Genomic DNA, 12289 nt, shown 5'->3' on the forward strand with positions numbered 1-12289 from the left:
TCTGTTTTTTGCCATGTCTTTAGTTTTCTATAGGGTTCAGTTAATACTGCTCTAATAGCTTCGAGATTCTCGGTTATTATTTTCGTGTGTTTGGTTACTGTGTCTTGGGATGTTTCTCTATTCTGCGAGAGGCACTTACAAGATTTAGTTAATTCTTGTGCCTGTATTCTAGCTTTTCCTATTATATCATCCCAAGTAAAACCACTTTTTGTTTTAATTCCCAGAGAAGTTGTCTCAATGGGTTGGTCGAATAGTTCGTGTACCCAGGCGGGTAGAATTCTATTTTTCAAAGCCAGATTTATAGCTACTAAGATTAATTTTTTAGATTTACTTAAAATAAAAAAAAATTTGGTCGTTTAGACCTGTTTTTAATTTAACAAAATTTTCGAAAATGTTTATGGTTGTACTATTCTATATCTCTATGCAGCGTTGTCGGTCTTCCTCCGTCTTCAGAGTGGCTAGTAGGTCTACTTCCAGCCTCTTCTGCTGGAGTAGCTTGCGTACTTGGCCTCCTCTTTTGGTCTTCTTTGGATCTGTTGATTTGGTGTTGCGGGCCCGGTACTCATCTATTGTGAGTGAGCGCAGACCATCGTTGGGATTCAATTCCAACGCTTCTTCTAGCATCGGTGCATCCCTTTGCTCGATAGGAGCAGATTCCGCAAAGGGAATATCTTCACTGTTCATTGGTGTTCCTTGTTGATTGATTGGTTGATTTTCTTTTGGTTCGCTTGATTTATCAGATGGTTCCAACCGCTGTTTCTGCTTTCTTCTGGGCATTTATTCCAATTGATTTAAAATAAAATCTTCATTTAAATAAATAAAATGTTCAGCAAGAGATTTCTCAGGTTCTTTTAATATCAAAAGTTTTACCGGCCGCGGATGTCGCATATCAAAGGGAAATGTGTGTATATTTGTGTGTTTCTCTACCAAAGCCATTCACCTTGAGGCAACTTCAGATTTAAGTAGTGAAACATTTCTGGCAGCATTCGCTCGTTTTGTATCGAGGCGAGGGTGTCCCCAGCAAAAGCAGTCCGACAACGGCAAAAGCTTCGTAGGTGCATCCAGAGTGCTTGAAAAAGATTTCCTAAGGTCTAGCCAGCAGAAAATCTTATCCCACTATAACCACGAATAGAATCTGTTCTGGCATTTTATCCCTCCCGGGGCACCACACATGGGTATGTTGCGGGAGGCTGGAGTTAAGAGTTTTAAAACTCTGTTCTACAAGGCCACTTCCAACCGAAAGTATACCTTTGAGGAGTTCTCTACTCTGCTTGGTAAGATAGAGGCTTGTTTAAACTCGTGGCCGATTAACCCACCGATTCTTTGGCTTTGACCCCAGGCCATTTCCTAGTAGGCGGTCCATTGCTATCCGTCCCGGAACCTGAAATCAAGGACCAGGTTCCGTCTATCATTAAGCGGTGGCAACGTCTGAAGGCTGTGAGTGAGCATTTCTGCACCCGATGGAAAGAGGTATATCTGAAGCAGCTATATAAGCGGGATAAGTGGCGTTTTCTTTGTAAATATCTAGAAAAAATCGTGATCTTGTGGTACTTAAGGACGACAACCTTCCATTTAATGAATGGTGTCTCGGACGAATCCACCAAACGTACCCTGGGAGTGATGGGAACGTCCGTTTCGTCGACCTGCTTCCCGCTCGCGGTGTTGTGAAGCGACCAGTCTCGAAGCTTTTCTTTCTTTTCCCAGAAGAAAGAATTCAAACTCCTTACGTCTTTACGTAACTTTTTAGTAACTTTTACAACAACAACAACTTCCCAAATAAGAGGGGCCGTGTATTATACATATGTATTTTTGTATTACGTTCCATTATATTATCCAGTCATTAAATAAGCATGTGTTCTTTACGAATATCTTTTATTGAATGAATTTGGTTCTCTTAGCTAAAGGCTTGCTAGCTGTCGGCGCAGCGGCAGAGCAGCCGTTTTATATAAACATTATATATAAGTAAAGTAACAATGTGTAAGACGTGCAGAGAGTGTGGGTTATGCATGCACAAATGTATATTAGCGGTCAGTATGGGAAACATGCTGACCCGGCTCTAAGCGATGAATGCAATGAGTGCATATCATATTACGTTTGCACTTGAAATGTGTGTAATAACTTGGCACGCTGTCGCTGAGTGACAAAGGCAATTGCCGCTCAATATTTACGTTGAGTAATAAGAACTCGTATGTGCATACACTATACTACATCTCCCTCCTTTTGAAAAATAACGTAATTAAATGAAGTTATTTTAATTCTTATTATCTATAAATTTAAGAAATTTAATTTATTTATTTTTTTTTTTTATTTTTTTTTTATTTTTTTTTTTTTTTTTTTTTATATATGATGTTGTACTTAATAACGATAAAGAAAATGAAATGATCAAAAATATTCATATATCAAAAAAATGTATATATATATGCTATTACCTATGTATGTTATTATGAAATAAAAAGTTTTAATCTATCTTTATGAACTATCTGTTTTTTGTTTTTGTTATTAACTATTATAACATTATTCCTATCTCCCATTTCCGTTACTTTACACGGACCAGTATATTTATAATCTAACTTATGACCTGTTTCATTTCTTAGTAATACTTTATCTCCTACTGATATATCTATATTGTTTACTTTCTGATCATACAGTACCTTATTTTTTTTTTCTTATGCTCTTTTAGCATTACCCTAGCTTTTTGTATGCTACTTCTAATCTATATTTGCTTTCTTTATCATAATCATCTATATTATATATTGCTTCTACGCTATCTATGCTATTAAATTGTTTTGGTAAATTACTTGTTTTACCAAATACCAGCTCGTATGGACAATAAGTATGTGCCATAGAGGGGGTCGTGTTGAAACAGAAGACAAAATATTGAAGCCATACGTCCCAATCAGTTTTATCACCCGATATGTAGGATCGTATGTATTCATTAAAAGTTCTACTACTTCTTCTTTTTATTGTTCCAACTGTCTGGTGGTGGTGTGCTGTAGATGTAATATTTTTAATATCTAAATATTTGCACAAATTGTCTATAATTGAATTCTTGTATTCTGTTCCTATGTCCGTAATGAACGTCTTCATTGGACCGTACTTCAGGATAAAAGATTCAAATATTGCTTTAGCGACAGTATTAGCATTCTTATTTGGAACAGGTATGGCAACTAAATATTTAGTTAATTCACATATTAAAGTGACTGCATACTCGTTTCCATTTTCTGATTTTGGTAGTGGGCCAATCGTGTGTTTGGGTGTTTCTGTTATTGTTAGTGGGGTCTTACTATGTTTCGTTATTTTACCTTTCTGGCATTTTTGACATTTTCGTATGTACTCAGTGATATCACGAGTCATATTCTTCCAAAAATAATGTCTTTTGATTTTTGCTGATGTTTTTGAAATGCCAGTGTGACCTCCTTGTATGGGATCGTCATGGAAGTTAGACAAAATAGCTTCTTTATCTTTTTGTTTATCTATTAGGGTCACCGGGTTGAGTAGCGCTACTCTTAATGTTTTTAATATTTTATTGCCCATTAATTTGAAATTATCTATTGAAGTATTTTCAAAAATATTTTCTCACGATGCCACTTTGAGTTGTTTGATTTTATTCACACCGGCTTGCAGTTCAAGCCTTTGGAAAAATGGACCTAAGTCTAGGATTCCATTGGTATATAAATTGCTAACATCATATCTTGCAGTAATTTTTCTGCCATGTTTAAATAAACATAACATATCTCTTACGTGCAATGTCACTACTTTACGTACTTCGTCATTGTTTATGACTTCAATACGTTGGGCTTAGAAGCTGTATTTAAAGATTGCGTAGGCAATTCTTGTTCTTTATTTTCCGCGCGGATTTTCTCTCTATTCTGATATCTTGTAGTGACTTTATTGATATTGGCAGTTATATTTTGTAGGTCTTTGATGGTTATTCTTGATAACGCATCAGCTACATAGTTGTCTTTTCCCTTTAAGTATTCAACGTTGAAATCATATTCTTCTAATTCGAGCCTCATACGTATCAGTTTAGAACTGGGATTGATCATTTAGAAGAGGTATATTAAAAGTCTATGGTCTGTTTTTATTAAGAAATGTTTTCCATATACAGTGGTGGTCAGCGTGTAAGCCCCTTTTTTTTTTTTTGATTTTAAATTTGATTTTCTCGGCTCCTAAGAAACTTAATGAAGAAATTTTTTCAGTTATTTGTTGGTTATTGTATTTAGAATCTGACACGTAATTATTGTCATTCCAGCTTTCGACGTTTTTTTTACAGGTGCGTTTGAACAAAAAGCTCCCCCAAAATGTTTGACAATAGTTTAGCCCGGTCATTTCAAAATCTTTAATATTATAGTTAGACATGTGTATTCTTTGAAAAAGTTGTAGATCTAGGTAATCTAAGATAAACTGCATACCAAAAATTTTCATTTTAGCCCCAGTATTTATTTTGGGGCCTATCGAAATTTCGGGATTTTGTATGTAATTCTTGAGGTCTCTTTGTTTGGCGACGTTTTACGATACCAATTTAAACTTAAGTATTATTTTCTTATTCTAAGTATGAAAGTGAATTGAATTTCCCGTCAAATGATACATGTTTCATAAAAATCCGACAAAAATTAGATTGATTTCATCGCCCATACTTAAAAAAAAGACTAGAACTAGCAAAATTTCCCACACATCCTCCGTCTCTTTCTTTGCACGCATGTATGGGAAATTTTGCTTACCTGGTTTTTTTTAAGTATGGGCGGTGAAATCAATGTAATTTTTGTCGGATTTTTATGAAACATGTATCATTTGACGGGAAATTCAATTCACTTTCATACTTAGAATAAGAAAATAATACTTAAGTTTAAATTGGTATCGTAAAACGTCGCCAAACAAAGAGACCTCAAGAATTACATACAAAATCCCGAAATTTCGATAGGCCCCAAAATAAATACTGGGGCTAAAATGAAAATTTTTGGTATGCAGTTTATCTTAGGTAATCACCTAGATCTACAACTTTTTCAAAGAATACACATGTCTAACTATAATATTAAAGATTTTGAAATGACCGGGCTAAACTATTGTCAAACATTTTGGGGGAGCTTTTTTTCAAACGCACCTGTAAAAAAACGTCGAAAGCTGGAATGACAATAATTACGTGTCAGATTCTAAATACAATAACCAACAAATAACTGAAAAAATTTCTTCATTAAGTTTCTTAGGAGCCGAGAAAATCAAATTTAAAATCAAAAAAAAAAAAAAAGGGGCTTACACGCTGACCACCACTGTATATACGGTCTAAAGTGTAATATTTCCCAGTATATTGCAGCTAATTCCCGCTCAGTAGTACACTTATTACTTTCTCCTTTAGTGAATAATCTAGATGCATAAGCAATGGGAAGTTGGAGTCCATCATGGTTTTCAGTTAAAACCGCTCCACATGCTTGTTGCTTGCATCCGTAGTTATACATAATTCTTTATTAAAGTCGGGGTATTGTAACAATGTTGGTTCCATTAGTTTACTTTTTAAATATTGGAATGCGTCTGTGCATTCAAAAGGAACATTCTTTTTACATAATCTTGTTATGTGCCGGGAATATTCGGCGAAGTTTTTAATAAATCGTCTATAATAATTGCAAAAGGCTACAAAACGTCTAGCGCTATCCGCATTGTGCGGGACTGGGTAATTCATGATGACGTCATATTTCTTGTCATCTGGAAGTATTCCTTTATATGTGCATCTATGACCAAGAAAAGTTACCTCATGCATAAAAAATGAAAATTTTTCTGGACGTAGCTTTAGGTTGTATTCCCTGCATTTGTCAAAAACATCTGTTAAGTTTTTAAGCATGTGTTTTTCGGAACAACCTATAAGTATTAAGTCATCCATGTGAAAGTTCTAATCCAGAGAATACAATAGTCATCATCGTCCGAAAGGTTATCGCTTGAAACGATACGAGACGTTGTTCGTTGAAAATGACGTTATATCTCTTGAACTTTTTTCGAGTTCAATTTGGTGGAATCCTGACATAAGGTCAAGACACGAAAAATATTTTGCCCTAGTTGATCTAAAATGTCATCAATTCTAGGGAGTGGAAATTTATCGGACAATAATTTTTTGTTTATTTGACGATAGTCAATCACTAATCGCGATCTTTGAATCTGAAGTCGGACATGATATTTTGGGGACAAGTAATAATGGGCTATTATATTCAGATACAGAAGGTTCGACTGTTCCGCGGTAATCAATTTCCCGACTTGCTTCTGTATCTCGTTCACCTGACTGTGAGGGCTTCTATAATTTTTGACATATATTGGTTTATCGTCCTTTAATCTCAGATTCTGTATATATCGCTGTATTTGGTGCATAAGCTTGAGAGCTGTGACTTAAATTGTGAAGGAAAAAAGTTCTTTGATAGTTGAGATAATACAGACTTTTCTCTAGTTTCATTATTAGTTTTGACTACTTCGTAGTTCGAAAGTGATTCATATACCAAGTTATTTGTATTGACTACTTGATCTCTATTTGTAGTATTAAGTAGTCTTATGAATGCATTTTTTGTTCTTGGTATTGTACTAGCTATGTAAATAATGTTTAATTTCCTGGTTTGGAATCAGGGAATTCAATTGAATTTTTCTAATAACTTGGGATCTTGCTGGCAGAAGTATTGAGTTGTTGCCAGAACTGTATGCTATTGGTACATAAATTGAATATTTAAGGTTATCGGGTCTGATTATAAACCAATCTTCAGACGGCTTGAAGTCTTATTGACAGTTGTATTTCTTTATGAAGTCGATTCCCAATATGCCATCGCATGGAATAGCGAAATGTAAATCCACGATATGAAAGTCGTGCTGGATTATATATTTAGTTGTCTGTATCTCAATAGAGGTTAAACCTTTTGATTTTTTACCTCCTGACTTATTCCTTTTGTAGCAGGCTTGCTCACTTGAGATGATAGTACCCATTCTCTCAGAGATATAACATGCTCATCTCTAAATGAGAGCGAAGTACGAGAAAGCGTCGAGTCAGTCTGGGTTGAACGAGCTTGTAAATCGGCCGTGCTAATGAGAGTAAAGATCCTATAATAAACTCACACTTATAATAAATATATACATATAGTATATAAACAATTAAAACGAATCAGCCTTTTACAATATCAGAAGTGGTCCTAACCCAAAACCATGAGTAACGCAGTTCAACTATCCGATTTAACCCTCGACCAACTAAAACAATGGCTAGCAACTTTAAACATGCCAAAAAACGGCTCAAGAAAAGAATTAGTGCTTCGCTTGTATAGTGTGCCAGTCGAAACACGTGGTCATGCCCCACCTGGTTGGAACGAAAATGATAATTCAGAGCAGAATTTAGACGACATACAATTGATGCAGCCTAACCCAGACCAATTAAATGAAGCGTCAATTGGCGACGCAATTCCGAGAAGCGTACAGCAAGAAGCGGCGGACTGCAATTTCAGCAACAACAACGATGTCGCGTTGGTACAACAATTGCTACAACAACTTCAATTGCTGATTCCTAGAATCGAGCATGGCCACGATTTGGGCAGATCTTTCCAGAATTTGGAAAACAATGGCAACGCCACTGGCAATGTTATCGATAACAGCAGCATTCCCATCAGTGGCAACGCCACAGTCGAAGCCACCAACCAATACTCTGGCAACTCAAACGGCGAATCGGTGGGTATAGCTTTTTCATTGGCGAAGGAAGTATTGATGGACTTCAACGGAGAGTCGTGCTCCAAAAAGTGGGTGGCTCAGCTTAAAAATATCGGTGAAGTGTATAACATTGGCAACACTCACTTACGGATGCTGTTCATTTGCAAGATGAAAGGCAAGACACAATCATGGCTTCATTCGGAGGTTACACGTATTCACGAGCCAGTATCAGTATTATGCGAACAGTTAATGGTAGCTTTTGGAGAGAAGATGTCCAAGTCACAAATGCGTCGTCATTTCGAACAGCGTAATTGGAAGTTTGGCGAAAAGTTTGCAGTTTATATAGACGACAAACTAATGTTAGCCAACAACATTAACATCGATGAATACGAGCTCCTTGATAAAGTTATCGAGGGTATACCTGACAAGGGATTACGCACTCAAGCACGGATCCAATGTTTCGCCAACCCTAGACAGATGTTAGCTGCTTTCGCAGAGATACATCTAGAGGACATTCGACGCGCAACTAAAGATGAAAACGAAACTGTCAGAGCAAACAAGCTCCAAGAGATGCTCTGTCGTAGATGTAACATTAGAGGACACCTGGTGAAGGACTGCAACAGGCCGGACCGTGTACCAGGCTCTTGTTTCATCTGTTGATCCATGGAGCACTGGGCGGCCAAATGTCCAGATAGGAAGGGCAGCCGTGAAACTAATAGACTCAACCGTACGAACCAGAGCAGCAACAATTTTGTAAGAGAATTTATTATTCATTTTGTAGATTTGCCAAGTAATTCCTTTATTGCAGCGTGCCTCATAGATTCGGGGAGTCCAGTTTCCTTAATCAAGAAGAAACATTTACCTAATAATTCATATCTCTATTCTGTTGAACAATCTTATCAAGGGCTAAATGGAAGTCCGCTCATTACATTTGGAAAACTACTATGTTACGTTGTGAAGAATTCAATAAAGATTTACTTTTATTTACTCGTTATCCCAGACGAATCTATGAGTCGCGATGTAATTCTTGGAAGGGATTTCTTAACATCATGTAATCTTAAATTAGATTTAGATTCTTTTGAAAAAAGTGCGTTAGTAACTAGTCAGAGCCACGACAACGTAAGAAAAGTTAATTTTAAAGAAATTGGAGTTTTGATGTCAGAACAAATAGAAAATGAAATTGTTAATATAAGTGTAACGGGTAATACAGAAAACGAAAATGTTAATGCAAATGATAAAATTAATACAGAAAATGTTAATGCAGATAAGGAAATTGTTGAATACAATGTTATTGACAAAAGGACATGCATAGGTAAAGAAATGACTTTAGAGTTTGAAAAGAATATAATCAAAGGTACAAATGAGGAAATGTATAGTATTGGAGAAATTTAATTAAAGGAACCCCGTAGTGACTCTGAAGTAAATATGGAAGATAACTTTGAGAGGAGAATGTTAGAAATTTTTTACATCGACAATGAAAACCCAGAGCCAGAATACGTGATTGGTGAAAACATAGATTATAAAACGGCTCAGAGTTTTAATAAGCTAGTCAGAGAGAGGTATGTGAATGCGCAAAGACCGGACAAACCAGATATCAGATCCGAAATGAAATTAAACCTAGAAAATTTCAAACCATTTAGTTACGCACCAAGACGGTTATCATATTCTGAAAAGGAAAAACTACAGAACTTGTTAGACGAATATATAAGGGAAGAAATTATCAGACCAAGCGATTCGGAGTATGCGTCTCCAGTAGTATTAGTGAAAAAGAAAACAGGGGATATCAGATTATGCATAGATTTCCGAAAACTGAACAAGATGATTATCAAGGACAACTATCCGTTACCATTGATCGACGACCTTTTAGATAGACTAGTCAACAAACGTGTTTTTTCCAAATTAGATCTTAAAAATGGATATTTTCATGTATTCGTCGATAAAGAGTCAGTAAAATACACGTCTTTCATCACGCCGCTTGGTCAATTCGAATTCCTAAGAATGCCAATGGGGATCAAGAATGCATCACATGTTTTTCAAAGGTTTATAAATCGAATTTTTGAAGACATGATCAGAAAAGGGCAAGTTCTAGTATACATGGATGATATAATGATAGCCAGTGCAAATACAACAGAGCACCTACAAACTCTAGAAGAAGTTTTTGATAGGTTAGTAAGAAACAAATTAAGACTACGAATGGACAAATGCGAGTTTTTCATGCCAAGTATAAAATACCTGGGATATAAAATCACAGAGAACAAAATATGCGCTGACGATAAAGGTTTGGATGCAGTAAAAAACTTTCCAGTGCCAGGCAATGTACACGCAGTGAAAAGTTTCTTAGGTTTGTGCTCCTACTTTAGAAGATTCATAAAAGACTTTTCCATAATCGCTAAACCTATGTACGACTTGCTGAAAAAAGACAAAGAATTTCAATTCGGAAAAGAGAAATTAGAATGCTTTCTCAACTTGAAGCAAAAACTATTGGAAGCACCAGTATTGGCGATATATGACCCCAGAGACGATACAGAGCTTCATTGTGATGCAAGCGCATTAGGTTTTGGGGCGGTCTTATTACAAAAGAAAGCGGATAAAAAACTACACCCAATATTTTATTTTTCGAAGAGGACAAGCGAGGTTGAGTCGAAGTATCACAGTTTTGAACTCGAAACGTTAGCGATTGTGTACTCCCTGCGCAGATTTAGGATTTATGTCCAAGGAAAGAAATTTAAAATTTTAACTGACTGCAATTCTCTGACTCTTACACTAAATAAGATAGAATTAAACCCTAGGATCGCGAGATGGGCCCTTGAACTCCAAGAGTACGACTACGAGTTAGCGCATAGATCAGGGAAGCAAATGCAGCACGTAGACGCGTTAAGCAGATGCACCAATATCATGGTAATAGAACCGAATAGCTTCGAGCACAACCTAGTTATTTGCCAAGCAAAAGACTTAGAACTGAAAAAAATAAAGGAAACGCTAGAAAAATCAGAACACAAACTGTTTGAAATGAGAAACGGAGTATTATACCGAAAGTCCAATGACAACAAAATATTGTTCTACGTTCCAAAGGAAATGGAAAATCACGTTTTACACAAATACCACGACGAATTAGGCCACGTAGGTAGAGACAAAATGTTGGACGCTATAGGCAAAAGTTATTGGTTTCCAAGTCTTAAGGATAAAGCAACGAGACATATAGAAAATTGTCTCAGATGCTTAGCATTCTCACCTAAATGCGGCAAAGGCGATGGATTTCTTAACAGTATACCGAAAGGCGATAAGCCTTTCGAGTTAATCCATATCGATCACTATGGACCAATAGAAGCCGGAAGGCCAAAAAAACACATACTTGCAGTAGTAGACGGTTTTTCGAAGTTCGTTAGGCTATATACAACAAAAACCACAAAAACAAAAGAGGCAATAGATGCTTTAAAAGCGTATTTTCGAAGTTATAGCAGGCCGAAATGCATAATATCCTACAGAGGAAGTTGTTTTACTTCGTCTGAATTCGAATCCTTTTTGGGTGAACAAAAAGTGCAGCACGTTAAAATAGCAACGGGTTCCCCTCAGGCCAATGGGCAAGTAGAAAGAATAAACAGGAGTCTAGGGCCTATGCTGGCAAAGTTGACAGATCCAGATAAGGGGAATTACTGGGATACGGTTGTCGAAAACGTAGAGTATGCGTTAAATAATACAATTCACAGAAGTATAAAACAGTACCCCAGTATAATGCTATTTGGCATAGAACAAAAAGGAGTAGTCACAGACGAACTGAAAGAAGAGATTAAAGAGTTAAGAAATACAGAAAATCAAATAAACCTTGAAATGATAAGAAAGAATGCAGCGTTAAACCAGCAAAAATTACGAGCATATAATGAAAGGTATTACAATAGTAAAAGAACAGTGCAAAAAGAATATAAAAAGGGGGACTATGTCATGGTTAAAAATTTCGACAGTACAACGGGAGTGTCTCGAAAATTAATACCAAAAAACAAAGGACCATATGTAGTAGATAAAGTCCTGAAAAACAACAGATTTTTACTGAAAGATGTTGAGGGATTTCAACTCTCCCGTAACCCTTATCAGGGAGTATGGTGTGGCCAAAATATTAAGCCCTGGTTAAGAACTTGAAATAGTTGACTTTAACGTAATCATAAACTTTTGTTTTAATAATTGATATAAGATGTAAATAAAGGAAAAATGTATGTAATAGTTTGTAAAATATAAACAACAACAAAAAAATGTATAGCTCGTAAGATATGAAAAAAAAAATGTATACGACCCAAGATCAGGAGATCTTATTTTGTCAGGATGGCCGAATTGTAGCAGGCTTGCTCACTTGAGACGATAGTACCCATTCTCTCAGAGATATAACATGCTCATCTCTAAATAAGAGCGAAGTACGAGAGAGCGTCGAGTCAGTCTGGGTTGAACGAGCTTGTGAATCGGCCGTGCTGATGAGAATATAGATCCTATAATAAACTCACACTTATAATAAATATATACATATATATATACAATGAATCAGCCTTTTACACTTTTATGTCTATTATATAGTTAATGTTTATGTTATGATAGACATCAGAATTTACTTTGACTATTGAAATGTCTGCACCTGTGTCTACTA

The sequence above is a fragment of the Drosophila tropicalis genome, unplaced genomic scaffold (genome assembly GCF_018151085.1).
Source record: "Drosophila tropicalis isolate 14030-0801.00 unplaced genomic scaffold, ASM1815108v1 contig_527, whole genome shotgun sequence".
Lineage (NCBI taxonomy): Eukaryota > Metazoa > Arthropoda > Insecta > Diptera > Drosophilidae > Drosophila > Drosophila tropicalis.